The sequence below is a fragment of the Medicago truncatula genome, chromosome 8 (assembly GCF_003473485.1).
Source record: "Medicago truncatula cultivar Jemalong A17 chromosome 8, MtrunA17r5.0-ANR, whole genome shotgun sequence".
In the NCBI taxonomy this organism is placed as follows: Eukaryota; Viridiplantae; Streptophyta; class Magnoliopsida; order Fabales; family Fabaceae; genus Medicago; species Medicago truncatula.
The window spans coordinates 21,127,892-21,144,727 of NC_053049.1; the positions used below are offsets into that span (position 1 = coordinate 21,127,892).

Genomic DNA, 16,836 nt, shown 5'->3' on the forward strand with positions numbered 1-16,836 from the left:
GTAGTTGAGTAATTTTCATATGTGTTTAGGAAATATTTGATATGAGAAAAGCAATTTTCTTCCAATACATATTACAAGCCTGATAAGGGCCCAATTTATAGCCTAGAGCCTTAGACAAATCATTAAACTCATATTACAAGGAACTAATGAGCAAATTCCAAGAGTTTGTAACCTTTTTTTCATACGGCATAATGTGCATGGTCGTGCTAATGAAGTGCATGACCGTGCTTCACTTTCAAATTCTTTCTAAATTTTGCTGACTCAAGGGCGCACGACCACAACATAATGAGCACGACCAATGCAAAGTTGATCACGACCATTATGATTAAAAAAAAAAAAACTGGCATATGTTCTCGACCAATCAGAAATCACATGTTAACATATGGCACAACATACACCGCCTTAAGACTCCGCGCCTGAAGGAGCACGCTAGCTTAAATGCACAACGCCACACAATCGTGCCCCCGCACCAGGATCACCATACACGTGTCCTCCTCGATCCCTAATCACACGCGGCATAACCATAGCGGTTATGACCAATGCGCCTATATAAAGGTGAACTTGCTTCACCCTCGAGGCATGATTCACTTTTCACAACTCTTTCTCAGTTCCATTACTGACTTGAACATCAGAGTGCTGCTAACATGCCTGCATGCACCTTTCGTTCCACCACGAAGACTCATCGCCGTCGCCGTGCCGAAAGCCTTATCATCACCGGAGCATTATTTGTCGCCGTCACCAGTCATCCGCTCTCACCGGCCACTTTTTCCCCCTTTTCTCTCTCTTTCTAGCCATCCTTGCTCTTTTTTTTTTTTTTTTTCTTTTTTCTTTTTTTCTGTTACCCTTGTTGTTGGTCTTGATCCAATGCATTGTTTTTCATTTTTTTTATTCTAAAAACAAAACTAATACTTGTAAAATAGCTCTAAACAAATTAAAAAGTGGTGAAAAGAGATGAATTTAACTTTTTAAAAGTTAAAATATTGTTAGATTCATTGTAAACATACTATTTTTTTTTAATTTCTTTAACAAGGGCATCATAACCTTATAATTGTAAGAGTTAAGACAGCTGAATCGAGCCTATAAGTTGCTTTGATTATAAAAATTTGTTACAATTGGTACAATTTTTTAATTGTCTACCTCCAGTGGATTGTTCCATCTAAAGCAAAAAAAGGTTTGAACGTAGCTAATAACCTAAAATATGAAAACCCAATTTCTAAAGTTGGTACATTTGCAAAATTAATATTATATCTAACAGTGTTTTCTTTTCTTTTTATCAAACAGTATGAAATAGAAAACAGAATTGGGATAAATAAATTGATCAATGATACATTAAAAACATAAAACTTGTCTTAACATAGCTTAGTTCCTTCTCTTACCATGGTACAAAAGAAAAGTAAAAATCCCTTCCAAACTTAATTCTTTGCCCTCCCTAACCAATGGTTTTCTAAAGACTGCTACATCCTGTGATCATGTTACTAGATCACCATCAGATACTCATCGGACTATGCGAAAAAACTAAATGAGACAAGTAGGCCAACCGGGACAAATGTGGTTCTGGCATAACAAATAGAGTACTTTCTGCTATAACAAAGAGCGTACACCATTTAAAGAGGAAGTTAATTGACACTTGAAATCCTCAGGCTGCCAAAAACTCATCATCCTACAACAGAACGGAGAGATTACAACAGAATCTTGTTCTACTATTACTCTAGTCATCATAGCCAATTGAAAGATAACGAAAAAAATAGACGTTTAGTCTGAAGCTACCTCTGTGGTAATATCATCCGCAACTTCCGCAACCCATGTAGATTCGTAAGCGAGGAGTCCGGACACCACCTTTGTTAATAGTAAAGTATACACAAACCATTCGATAAAACTCACAACCAAGATCGGTGCTGTTGAGGAAGGAAAAAGGATAGGAGACTACCAAACTTAAGCAAAGAGGTTGCAAACAAACATAATGCACGGACACAAGCGACCTACATATGCAATGACAATGAGAAAATACAATAAACCAACCCAAGCAGAATGCACAAAGCATATGTAACTCAGTAGAAATCACCTTTGACATACTGTTTGATCTGTACTAAACAGAAGTATAACTATGCTTGTGCTTTTATCAAAAGTGGTATAGAAAAGCTCCCCCAAACTAAGACGCCAACATCCAAATACTAAGAGCCGACCCAAGCTGTCCAAAACTCTAGAATCCCATTTTTCCTAACATAGATCACCGAAAAAGGAAGGTCAAATTCATAGAGGATAAATACTCCAAAACTGAACCCAAATTGAAAAAAAAAAATATCTACAACTCCCACCAAATCTCTCAGAACATTAATGTACTCTATCCAAGACTAACAAACCAAACAAAGAAACAATGCACTCTCCATCAAACTTTCCAAATTGTTGTTCCTTACCAAAGTTATACGAGGAAATTGTTGTTATTCTAAAGCTCTTCTTATACCCAGATTCCTGATAAACAACACACAAATCAACATTACCACATGACACCATGAAAAGAAAACAATTCCAATCCAGAAAAATTATTCAAGGAAAAATAAACGGTTTAAACCCAGATCTCAAAGCAAGTCCTGAATACCACAACTTATACCATCCCACATTACATTCATAGGCTATCGCAGAACTTCTTATTCTCGCCATAGCTTTTGCAGTCCCATCCCCCTATAACAGACACATGGAACTTAAGGAATCAAGAAAACTAAATTCCTAAGAGACACCCGTGACGAATTAGTATTTAGAGTGGAGATCACCAAGTGGAAGTATACCGAATAGTCAGAATTAAGTCACAGCTAATTGCAGATTTCTGCTCCATGTGCAACAACATAAATTTATGATTCCTTGCTGTGACAAAGATATACAGATTTGGCGGAAAAGATTCTTATTCTCATATATCACAGATAACAAAAAGAATGGCAGATTTCGAGAACAAATAAACTCCAAACCAGGCGATTCAGAATAAATAGTATGTTAACCTTTGGCTTCCACAGACCACAGCAGACCAAATATTCATAGTCTGTTCAAAAGAACAGAGGGAAGTTGAAGAGTCTCAAACAAAGACAGTTATCTTCAATTTCTCCACTTTCCAGACACTATTGAAAAGGTGCAGTGTGATTGAGAAAGAATTAACATTTGTGGTACACCAAACCCATGTAACACTAACCCTGTTAACACCAGATGAAAATGTACAGAAAATTATGCTGTAACAAATAGGTTGCAACAAAAAGAACTAAGAGAGAAAGAATAGCAGCCTGATTCCTCTAATCAAGTTGAAGATCAGCAGCATAACAAAGAGCGGCCCCATCAAGCTATCCCAGCATCTCTAGAATGGCATAAACTTTGCACTGTTGAAAGAAGTAGTATTGATAGCAACAACTTCTAAGGGTGATCTTCTCAATTGAACATCAATAAAAATCGGCAAAAAAGAAAGGAACCAAACTGAATGTTACTGTTTTTTAACACACAACATTGCATCAAAACAACATATTTTCAATTTAACATGTATGAAAATAAAAGTCAGAACCAAATCATTTACTGTTTATACAAATGATTTGTTAGAGAAATTCAAGGTTGTTTTTTTATTTATATCAAACTGTTTCTTCCTATGTGTGTTATTGAATGAATTATGAAGGAGTTGCCTCAACATGTTAAATTTTGAGAAAATGCAAGTCATGTTGACTATCCTTGAACTTCTTTTAGCAAGTCTTTTTTAAGCACATCGTTCCTGTTCTTGTTTTGAACAAAGTAGGTATAAAAAAAAATTAAGAGAGAACCTCAAAACAAAATCTGGCTAAACCACAACAACTTCAAACACAAATCTAAAAACATGAGTAAGTGCCTAAAGCTCAGACCGAATCCTAGCAATGCATCAAACTTCCTAACCTTTGCACTAGAAACGTACCAAAATTCAATATGTGGACTAATGCTTCCGCAATTTCCTAGTCCACTGCATTGTCTATTTCTCGAATGCAGCTACGAAGCTTAATCCACCGCATCATGGGTAATGAGATACCTGAAAACAAGTATAAAATTTCATTTCAATTCAACATGGCCTCATCCAACTAGTAAGACATCATATTAGCACATATGGATAGAGCACCAAGCATATCATGCACTACTACTACCTATATTGTTAATCTCAAATAGCACCGAGTGAAACTGACAAAGGCGCTTCGAGGGCCTTGGGTGGGACAGTGGGGGATGTGTGACTATGCCACACCGCCATAGCACGCTACTAACATCATAGAGAACATTTAGAGTATGTTCAATGACCAAACAATTACTAATAATCACAATCTATTTTATTAAATATTTCATCAATCACCTGATATAAAAATAAATAAACAACCCATCATAAAATTTCATAAACAACGAAGACGCCCTTCTTGACAGATTCATCACAAACAAGTAATTGAGGAGAAAACTGAGAAAATGAATACCTTTTCTGTCATTCTTCCGGATGCCTTCTTCAAAGTAACATTCGCGAATGTCGATCCAAATTTGTTTCTTCCAAGACTTCACGCAAACCATCTTGTGTCCATCTTTTGAGGAACCAAGATCACAGACAACGATTTCGTCGTCGGGATCAGATTTCGTCCATCTTTTGAGTGCATATTCAGAATCCGATCCCGACGACGAAATCGTTGTCTTTGATCTTGGTTCCTCAAAAGATGGACACAAGATAGTTTGCGTGAAATCTTGGAAGAAACAAATTCGGATCGACATTCTCGAGAATGTCGCTTTGAAGATGGCATTCGTAAGAATGGTAGAAAAGGTATTTCAATTCATTTTCTCAGTTTTCTCCTCAATTACTTGTTTGTGATGAATCTGTCAAGTAGGGCGTCTTCATTGTTTATGAAATTTTATGATGGGTTGTTTATTTATTTTTATATCAGGTGATTGATGAAATATTTAATAGAATAGATTGTGATTATTAGTAACTGTTTGCTCATTGAACATACTTTAAATGTTGTCTATTGTTAGTAGCGTGCTATGGCGGTGTGGCATAGTCACACATCCCCCACTGTCCCACCCAAGGCCCTCGAAGCGCCTTTGTCAGTTTCACTCGGTGCTATTTGAGATTAACAATATAGGTAGTAGTAGTGCATGATATGCTTGGTGCTCGATCCATATGTACTATATGTGCTAATATGATGTCTTACTAGTTGGATAAGGCCATCTTGAATTGAAATGAAGAATTTGCAATGAAATTTTATACTTGTTTTCAGGTATCTCATTACCCATGATGCAGTGGATTCGAGAAATAGACAATGCAGTGGACAAAGAACTTAGGAAATTGCGGAAGCATTAGTCCACATATTGAATTTTGGTACGTTTCTAGTGCGAAGGTTAGGAAGTTTGATGCATTGCTAGGATTCGGTCTGAGCTTTAGGCACCCCCTCATGTTTTTATATTTGTGTTTGAAGTTGTTGTGGTTTAGCCAGATTTTGTTTTGAGGTTCTCTCCTAATTTTTTATACTTACTTTGTTCAAAACAAGAACAGGAAGGATGTGCTTAAAAAAGACTTGCTAAAAGAAGTTCAAGGATAGTCAACATGACTTGCATTTTCTCAAAATTTTCAACATGTTGAGGCAACTCCTTCATAATTCATTCAATAACACACATAGGAAGAAACAGTTTGATATAAATAAAAAAACAACCTTGAATTTCTCTAACAAATCATTTGTATAAACAGTAAAGTGCAAAGTTGTGTGTTAAAATAGAAAAGGATTATAGCAGAGGAAGGGACAAATCAACAAAGTAAAGTGTCAAACCAGTCCAGAATTCTTATATGCTTCATACTCACTCCTGATACAGATCAACAAAAACTTGACACTTGCAAGAAACCATAAGAGGACACCGCTAGAAAATTACCATTTTTATCCCAAGGCTGAATGGAACCTCGCTTCCTGCCACATTTATAGGTTTCTCCTCCGTATCACACACATAAAACTCAAATACAGGAGTCCTTGGGCCACTGTAATGAAGATGACATCTTCATAAATTACAAATATCAATGAAAACTACGTTGATCATAGAAACAAGATAAGTAGTACAAACAAAAGGACAGAGACACTCATCTCCGCCAATTTCTCCCTAAGTTCAGATCGCCAAATTAATCCTAGCAACAGTTGAAAACATAAATCATGTTGTTAATTAGTTGACAGAAGATAAGTAGTACAAATGGAGGCACTCCACCAATTTCTCGCTAAATTCAGATTGCCAAATCAATCCTAGCAATAGACTAAAACGTATATCAAATCATGTATTAATTAGTTGACAGAAGTTAAGTAGTACAAAAGATAGAGGCACTCATCTCCACCAATTTCTCCCCAAGTCCAGATTGCCAAATCAATCCTAGCAACAGTTGAAATTTTATGTCAAGTCACGTATTCTTGTTAATTACGTATATCAAATCATTTATCCTTGTTAATTAGTTGACAGAAGATAAATAGTACAAAGGAAAGAGGCACTAATCACCAATTTCTCCCTATGTTCAGATTGGCAACTCAATCCTATCAACAGTCGAAAGTCTATATCAAATAAAATATCCTTTTTATAAGTAAGTAGCACAAACCAATTTCTCCATTTCAGAAGGAAAACTTAAAGTGAAATGTGATTGGAGACTTCTGTTGCACTTCAAACCTATGTAACACTTAACCCTGACAAACAGAAGGAAGATAGTTTAAATCTCCAAACCAAGCCGTTGTTAGACATATCAGAACTCCAGCTATGTTTCCAAGTTCCACAAAACATAACTGTTACCTATTACTCAAACCTTAAACACAAAACAACATCTGTTGACGATTAATAATACTTGCTGTAACAAAGAAATTAGAGAACAATCAATTATAACCCAAACAAACTAAACAATCAGATCATTACATAAGAACTGCAAACATCAGTCTACCAAAGAATCAACCAAAAAAGAATAACATGAGGATCAAACAAGAGAATGATAGATAGAATCGTAAGAAATCATACATAGATTATTGCTCCTGCAACACCAAAGAGTAACAAATCAAGAAATATTCACTCTCAGAGTAGTAAAAGAAATATTGAAAACAAATAGATTATGATAGATATCACCAAATAAATACACTAGGCTCTATGCTGCGAAGGAAGTCATCGGTTTGACAAACCGTGCTGCAGACAAAAATGTTCAAAATTCAATGTTTATAAATACACTAGGCTCTATGCCTTGCTATCAAATCCCAAAAAAATTTAAATAATAAAGGACTCATTAAAGAAAAATCGTGTTCCCCCGTTCTTGTCCATTACATCAAGTCTCCTAGATTTCAAGACTTCCCTGCTAACAGTACAACGGATAAACGAATCTTCGATTATCAAAGGAAGACTTATATCGAAAAATAACATAAATAGAAAGAAAGAAAAGAAAAACATGACAGAGTGTGAAATATATGCTCTCAGTAGCATTGAAGGGATGAATTTACTAGATAGAGATCACCAGAAAAATACTCAAGGCTCCATACTCAGAAGGACTTAGACACACCAAGCTGCAGAAAAAGCATGTTCACAGTTCAACTCTTCTCATAATCAATAGCTTGATATTAAAAACAAATAAAGAATGAATCACTGAAGAAATTTGATTTATCTATTTGAAGCCACTCTGTTCATATCCGTTGTGTCAAGAATCGTAAAATGTTTCTAGTTTTCAAGAATTCTGCCACCTGCTGCAAAATGGTTAAACATATATCTCGATTATCTAATTTAACGAAAGTAAGAAAACCTAAATGAGATTACATCAAAGCAGAGTCTCAATTTCTCCAAAATTGTGTAAACTATCACACTGTCAGATTACATCAAAAACCAAAATTTAAGGAATCAGCAGTATGATGGTGTTAGAAAACCTAAAGTTGAACTTCTGAGATATAACCAAGAGGAAGATCAATAGAACCAGAGTATGTTCAACGATCACTTCTCCTGCAACATGGAAGAGTAAATAACAAAAAAAAAAACAAAAAAAAAAAGGAAATAGGGTGTCAATAATTTTTTTTTATAAAATGTGAAGAATTTAATAGAGATCACCGAATAAAAATGCTAGGCTCCATGCCATGAAGACAACTATGCTGCAGGAAAATATGTTCAAAATTCAATTCGTACGTCTTGCAATTGAATGCCAGAAATTAAAATAATAAAGAATGGCTCAATAAAGAAATTTGATATTTATCTATCTGGAGCTGTTGTTCTTTTCAGGTGTATAAAAACTTTCTAGATAATGCAGACTTTACAGCTCACTGCAAGATGGATAAATGCATCGCCAGATTATCAAATGAAGAATTATATCCCAAAAAATACAGAGACATGTTTTGATAACGAATTTGTAAACAAAGAGTCAAGAGAAGAGTTAAAATTCATGACATCTATGCTCACGTTTAGCAGGAGAACCCTGAAATCGAGCAATCATGGAGCAAACAGGTTAAGAAAACCAGAAACGAAAGAAAGTTTGAACAAGAATAAACAAACTTCAGAATCAAGAAATCGGAATCATATCCTCTCATGTAACACCAAAAAGTAAATTAACAATTTAACAATCCAAAAATTACAGAAATAATTCTTGATAACGGATTGTAAAAGAAGATTGAAGAGAAGTATAACCCTAAGATCTCGCTCATAGGAAAACCTGAAATTAAGCAATCAAGGAGAAAACAACATGTGGCTAATGGATCAAAAAACGAAAGAAAGTAGAAAGAAGATCATGCAAACTCTAGACTCTAGACATCCAAATCATACATGCTCTCCAACAACACTAAAGATTGAACAAAAAGAGGCTCCATGCTATGAATGAAGGAGATCATTATTTTGACAAACCACACTGCAGAAAATCAATTTTAAAAATTAACAAATAATGGCTCATTGAAGAAATTCGATTTATGGAGCAGTTCTCCTTACTTACCAATTGAATCAAGAATACCTTGACTTTAGCTGCAAAATCAACAAAATCATGGACTATTTGTTCTCAAAATCAATAAAGATTTAAACAAATTTGATTTACTACATATTACCAAATTAAGAGTTGAGGTTCTATGCTATGAATGAGTTTATTATTTGGACAAAACAATCTGAAAAAGAAAGTTCATGATCCAATTTTTATGTATCGCACACGAACCCAGAAATGAAAAATAATACAAAATTAGAGGAAGAAAGATAGAACCAGAGCAAATCGTGTTTTCATAGATTATTTCTCCTGAAAAACCAAAGAGATCACTGAATCAAAAAATATTAACGGATTTAATATTATACATAGAAAACAATGAAGAAATTTTGAAAAGAAAAAAATGTAACAGACATCACCAAATTCCCGCTTAGTTTGACAAACCACCACGCTGCAGAATAAATTAAGAACATGTTTAAAATTCAATTTGTATGCCTTCCAATCAAATCAAAATTATTAAGAACCTAATAAAGAAATTTGATTTATCTAGCTGGAGCCGTTTTTGTCCCATGTATCAAGAGGTTTCACTGCAAAACCGATAAATGATCTCGAGTATCATAAAGAATTAATTAATTATATGAAAATCTTAAGAAAACAATAATTATCAAATGAATTTTAAGAAATTTTCATGTAAAGAAGAGAAGTGCGATTGTATGAAATTCTTGATTCTTGATCCTTAGGATCTCGTTTATAACAAACCCTGAAATTAAGCAATCAAAGACTCAAGAAAGTAAAACACCAAATCAAGAAATCAAAATTTCATTCTCCAAATCAACAAAGAAAGATATAACCAAATCAAATATCCAGGCTCCATGTTATTCATATTTTGATAAACCACGCTGCAGAAAAACATATTCACATATCAATTCTTATGACCACCATGGAATCAAAGCCAAGAAGTAAAAATCATAAATACAAATCATTGAAGAAATTTGATTCATCTATCTGGTGCCGTTCTCTGTTCATATCCGTTGAATCAAGAATCTCAAAATGTTCACCTTGCTACAAAACCATGAACATATCTGCATTATCGAATTATGAAGAGCTATATCCAATAATCAAATAATGAATCAAATAATTATTGATAACCGATGATCCATTGAGCAAGCGATTTCTTTGTTCTCCGTTCTCATATGAATAGCAAAACGATCCAGATTCCAAACTTAAGATCACTGCATAATGGATAAAGACATCGATATTATCCAATTATGACGAACTATATCCAATAATCAAATAAATAATCAAATAATAATTGATAACCGATGATCCATAAACTAGGGATAGGTCGAGCATCGAGCGATTTTGGCGTTCTTCGTTCTCATATCCAGATTCCAAACGTACGATCGCTGCAAAACCGATAAACACATGTATCGATTTATTCAATTATGAAGAACTACATCCAATAATTCAAAAACTACACAACAAATAATTCTCGATAAACGATGATCCATAAAAAAGTGTGAAATTCTTCATATCTATGCAATCCGATAAACGCAAATCCATATCTATCGATCAAAGAAGTCTGAACAACGAACATGCAAATCTTTAGAATCGAGAAATCAAAATCATGAATCAAATTGAACAGAAAAGAAGAGGAAGAAGAAAGAAAGGAGAGAAAGAGAGAACAAACGAGAGGAGCGTAGAATGCGCTATTTCGAGGCACTTTGGAAAGACGGAACTTATGAGGCTTATATAGAGGGAGGGGTCAAGTTTGACGGCTACGATAACGCGTGTGGTGGAAACTTGGACGGTTATGATTGAACTAAAATTAAACGGTTGACGCGTTCTCTTTCTAAATAAGGCGCTGTGAATTGTGTGTAACACGCTGGATGATAAGATATACTTGGAACTTGGAAGTCGTTGCTGGTTTGCGTGTATCGACCTAAAACTAAAGCTATCTCTAAGAAGTCGTTGTTGTTTTCATCATAACGCTAAATCAAACATTCCCTTCTTATACTTCCTCCCTCAATATTTTGACCTATTTGACAATTTCACATAAATTAAGAAAATGTAAAGATGAAAGAAAGAGAATGATATTTTTACTGAACTGTCCTTGTCATTATTTTGAAACTTTTTCACTTTTAAGTAATGATTACTTTCGTTGTTCCACTAGAAACTTTAACATGGGAACCACAAAAAGTATTTATAAGGGGTAAATCTGTCAAATTCTGCTTAGAAATCTAAGAAGGTCAAGTATTATGGGACAAATATTTTTTCAAAATAGGTCAAGTATTGAGAGACGGAGGGAGTATCTCTTTTTTATGTTAAATTCAATTCTAAGGAAAAAAGTGTGTACTTCGTGCTTAATATTTCATTTTATAATACTCCCTTCATCATAAATTATAAGGGAAAGTATCTCAAATTATAAGCAAAAAAAATAAACTTTTATCATATTTAATTACTACATCCGTCCCTAATTATAAGACCCTTTTGAAAAAATAATTGTCCCTTTTTATAAGACCTTTTTTGTATTTTCAAGTACATTAATTATTTCTTTACCAACATACCCTTATTTATTTTGCATCTTTTTCTTCAATCAACAATAAATATTATGTTGAAAACATAAATTAACTCTCTCTCTTAAGGATAAAATTGTAAAACAATAGTAATTACATACAAATTTAATACTACAACCAATTTTCTTAATCTCCGTAATTTTTGCAAAATGTTCCTATAATTAGGGACGGACGTAGTATGTTTTTTCAAAAAATTATCTTTTCTAAAGGAAAATTAAATGCAAAGTGCATTCAATTTGCTCTCCTTTTCATTTACTCTATAATCAACTACCAATGAAAATTGTTTTTACATCTTCCTATAAAATTTATTTCAAAGATGACACAAAAAACTATGTTACAAACTACTATATTTTAGTTTTCTTAATAAGTGTGATTTTTTATTTATTTTTTTGCTTATAATATGGGACGGTGGAGTACATAAATATCTCAATAATAATAAAGCATATTTTCATGGTTAATTATCATTAAAAACCTTAAATGCAACCTTATTATCTCAATGTTATTCTCATATTTTGTTGATATTGTCTAATCTCATTTGATTCAATATCAAACTTCACTTTTCGTTCCTTCATTTGATATTAGAGATATGATAAATAACAATATCAAACTTCACATTTCGGTCCTTCGTTTGATATTTGTTATTAAGCTTAAAAATGATGAGAGTAGATTATTAAAAGAATTAAAATAAAATAGATTCTAAATTTGGGTTGAGTAGGATTCAATCATTTGATTAGTTCAACAATCTCAAGACTAGAATAGTTTACTCACTCATGATCATAGTAGACAAGGGATTAAAATATAAATACATGAAATATAAAGGCATGAAAATAAATAACTGAAAATGTAAAGTGCTGAGAAAATAAAAAACAAAAATGCAAAGAGTTAGAACAATAAAATGTAGAAAATTAAGAACAAAAAAGCTTAGAACAATGTAAAACTTCGGTTTCAATATAGAGTAAACAGGCATTCCAATATGAAAATTCTTTTTTTAACATTAGTTATTTTCTAAAACCACATGAAAAAGACCTAAATATCCCTAGCGGTAGTTAACTATCATTGAACAAAACTGGTGGTACTTAACTACCGCTACGATCAAAACCAGCGGTAGTAAACTACCGTTGCGACTTTTCCCCTAAAACCAGTACAACCCACACCCTACCTCCTATTCATACATCCCATTGTATCACCATACTTAAAAATCTCCCCAAAATTTTCCCCCCAAATCTTAGTTTCAAATCATCGGGGAAGGTTTGTGCACACGTTTGACGTCAAAAAACATGTAATGCATCATTTTTCTGCCATTTTTTTTTCTTCTGACATGCAGCGTAGCGGTAGTTAACTACCTTTGAGATTAGAACGCAGCTGCTGTTAACTATCACTGACCCAACGGTAGTTAACTGCGTAGGGACTTTGAATTTTCGCAAAAGAAAATTTAGGCAGTGCTCACTGCCTAATTTTTATTTTTTTTTGTATTTACTTTATAATAGATAGATGTTAATTAAAGGCTTATTAAATCGTTTGGTCCCTTATTTAATTTCATGTTTTCATTTTGGTCCCACAATTAATAAAAATGGCGTTTTAGTCCCTCACATTTTTCTCCGTTTGCCAAATAAATCGTTTCTGTCAACTTTAACCTCAAATGTCTATTGTGGGTCAACATTATAGATGGTTCACGGTAGACCTTATTAATTTATTCAATTTTAGCCCTTTGATCATTTTGAACATAAAGGGGACCATTGGATCATGCAAGACCCTTGTGACTCTTATAATGGACCACAAAAACATGATTTTTCTTTCCTTTTCTTCATCTTCATCCTTCTATTTCTTCTTCATCTTCATCACCTTCATCCATCTTCATACTCATTTAAAACCAAAAAAATAATAAAAATTAAAATTCAAAATACAATATCACCTCTTCTTTTGAAGAAAAAAAATTAAACCCATTCTTCATTCATCACCACAATATTGTCTCTTCTATAAAAAAAATTCAAATCGGATAACCAAAAAATTTAAACCCATTCTTCATTCATCACCTTAATCCATTAACATCTGTTCTGATTCTGAATCTTTGTACTGTGTGAGGTGATTTTCCTTGTTCCATGGCTCTTCACTTTGGTGGTTCTTTCACCTTCACAAGTGTGGTTTCTAACCCTCCTGGTTCAATTAAATTCATCCAACCCATTGTTACGGGAACCGAACATGCAACAACCTCATTTATTTTACGATAGAGTTCAGAAGGATAAAACTAATTCACTCAAGGGAACATTATAATCAGAGTTCTTTTGAGGAACTCTAATTCCAACCCATTAGGAGTTCTAATTCATATTAGAGTTGTTTGACGGAGTTGAGAACACGGTGGAGGAATTGGGGTTTCGTAATGGCGAAATGAAAATGGGGCTAACGGAGTTATCGATTTGGGTGTTTGTGGAGAAAGGGTGGAATCGAAAATTGGGGATTTTAGAGAAGAAGGTTGTAGAAGAAGCTCTGGATGAGAGGGTCTTTGACTTTAATCAATGGTGTGGCCAGAATCGGAGCCGTGGCCGGAGGGTGTTAGTTTTCGATGGTGGAAAACGGAGTGATGTTGTAAAGAGGAGTGACGGTTGTGGGAGCGACGCATTTGACTGGTGTGATGCATCCTTTGATGATTGTGCGCCTTATGATCTGATTTGGATTGTGAGCTGGTGGTGTTACTGATGAAGCTTGTGGTTTTACTTGATTTTGGAACAAAGAATAAGAAATTGAAATTTGAAAGAGAGAGGTTAATCATGTGATGTTTATTTTGATTTTTGTTTCTGGAAATTTTTCTTGCTTGTTCATTAGTGATGATGATGGTGTTGTTGAATTATGAAGAAGATGAAGAAAAGGAAATAAATTTGGTGGTGTTGGTTCACCGTTAGATAAAGTAGACTGCATAATCCAATAGTAGTATTCTCTTTAAAAAATCAAACGGTTTAAATTAAAAAATTAATAAGGTCTACGGTGGACCACATAGTTATTTGGAGTTAAACTTAACAGTCAGGATTTATTTGGCAAACGGAGGAAAACGTGAGGGACTAAAATGCCATTTTTATTAATTGTTGGACCAAAATGAAAATATGAAATTAAATAAGGGACCAAACGATCTAATAAGCCTTAATTAAATATTTTTTCAATTATATGTTGTTTATTTATAGTTATAGTTGAGAATACGGATGATGATCGAGTTGATCCAAAACCTAGTTTTATTGATTATTTCATCGAGATCAAAGTGCCTAAGGTTGAAGCTTCAGTGAAAGTTGAAACTTCCGTGAAAGTTGAGGCTTTACGTTTAAATTCTGATGTGTCCAAACTCTGTGACAACGAAGTGGACACACCTCAATTCTTTTCAAGCCAAGATACATGGAAAGATAAAGATGAATTGTAAAGCAACGAGATCAAGAAAATGTGGGTGTTTGTTCAAGATTTGTGGATATGTCATTAAGGAATTAAACGCTTGGAAGTTGGCTATTCTTAATGGAATTCACAACCATGAGATGTTGTCATATTTAGATGGGCACCTTCTTGCAAGAAGATTAATGGAGGACGACAAGAAGATTGTACATGACTTGACCAAAAGTTTGGTAAAGTCAAATAATATTTTGAGAAATTTGAAGGGAAAAAGAGAGTCAATGACAAATATAAAGCCACTATACAATGAACGTCATAAATTCAAAAAGGCAATAAGAGGTGACATGACGAACATGTAGTATCTAGTGTCAAAGTTGGAAGAGTCCAAACATGTTTATTTTATACGAGAAAAATGTGAGAGTGATACTATGCAAGCCATATTTTGAGCTCACCCACAATCATTTAAGTTGTTTAACAATTTCCCGATTGTTTTGATCATGGATTTCACATACAAAACCAACTTGTACATGATGCCATTGTTTGAGATAGTTAAAATCAACTCAACTGATATGACATATTCGGTTGCTTTTATGTTTATAACGGGTGAGAAGGAGAATAACTTTACCCGGGCTTTGCAGATGTTGCTTAAACTTCTTAAGTCAAAGAGTGATATGCTTAAGGTGGTTGTGACTGATAGGGATACGACTTTGATGAATGCCCTATCAACTGTTATCCCTAAAACTAGTGCAATACTTTGTTATTTTCTTGTTGGAAGAAATGTTAGAGAAAAAATCATCATATATTGTAGAGTGAAACCAAAGGTTGTCAAAGTGGATGTGAAAGAGAAGCTTGTCACCGAGGTGAAACCAAGTGATATAGTTGAGACCATATTTAAAGCATGGAAAAATGTGGTTGAATCTTCAACTCAAGAGTCATATGCAAGTAATGTAATGCAATTCTGAGATGTTTGTGAAAAATTTCCAAAGTTTCTTGACTATGTTCAAAGTACCATTTTGGACACTGTTAAGGAAAGAATAGTGAGGGCAAGGACATACCGTGTGTTGTATCTTGGGTGCAGAACCACCAACAGAGTTAAAGGGGCTCATGGTAGAGTGAAGAAAATTCGTGAGACCATTTATTGAGAAAATTGTGGATTTTAGAGGCCATGGAAATTGTGGGTTTAGGGCTATATAGCCGAGTCCATGGGTTTGGTGAAAGAAATTCATGTTATGGTGCGGAGAGTCGAGAGGTGAAAGAGCATATGAACCACTACATGCGGATATATGGGGGTGAAGACCGTTATAATTATATCTTGAATTGATTGCACCCTCCTTAAAATGGTTGTGGTTGACATTGCCGGATATGGGTCACATCGTTGCAACTTATTACAATAGGCTTGTGGTGGAGATAACTAGCCTTGAAATTGGAATTTCGGATACTTTTTACCCAATTAGAGGCAGACCTCCGATTAACCCGAAATACCGCATCATGTGTCTTGGGTTAATCCCAAATCATTTTTGTTCTTCTTGTTTTGAAAGATGATTACCCACTACTTCCCACTACCTCTATCATCTACGGAGTGGAAGCTACACAAAGAGACAGCTTCATGGAAATTTGAGTTTTTGGATCAACATGATCACTTCCAAAGACTCATAAAAATTGAAAGATGAGACAAACTGTCATCACCCAAAAAGGAATCAAAACGAGCCAATCCAAATTTGTGCGACAGTCCTGAAAAAGAAAATGAAGAATTTGAAGTTATTGCGGAATATAAGATGATTCAATTTCATTAGATGAAATATGATTCTTTTTTGTTGGTGTTCATTATTTATTTTTTGGTTGATAGACATCAACGTATATTTTTTGAATATATAATGTAATGCCTTTTTTTGTGGTCAATTAACATTTTATGTTGTGTACAAAACACCTACATTTTACTTGGTTATTAATGTTCTGCATTTATTATAAATATGTTTACATTTT

The 16,836-nt window shown here is 34.0% G+C and overlaps 1 long non-coding RNA gene across 1 annotated transcript; it reads right to left on the reverse strand.

The window, feature by feature from the left end:
* Positions 1-1,283: 1,283 nt before the first annotated feature.
* Positions 1,284-10,629, reverse strand: LOC25502379 (uncharacterized). The gene is made up of 5 exons (XR_005643502.1): positions 8,933-10,629; positions 2,415-8,851; positions 2,063-2,217; positions 1,768-1,979; positions 1,284-1,660 (listed from the first exon to the last, which is right to left on the reverse strand). It is a non-coding gene; the product is annotated as an uncharacterized lncRNA (long non-coding RNA).
* Positions 10,630-16,836: the final 6,207 nt, after the last annotated feature.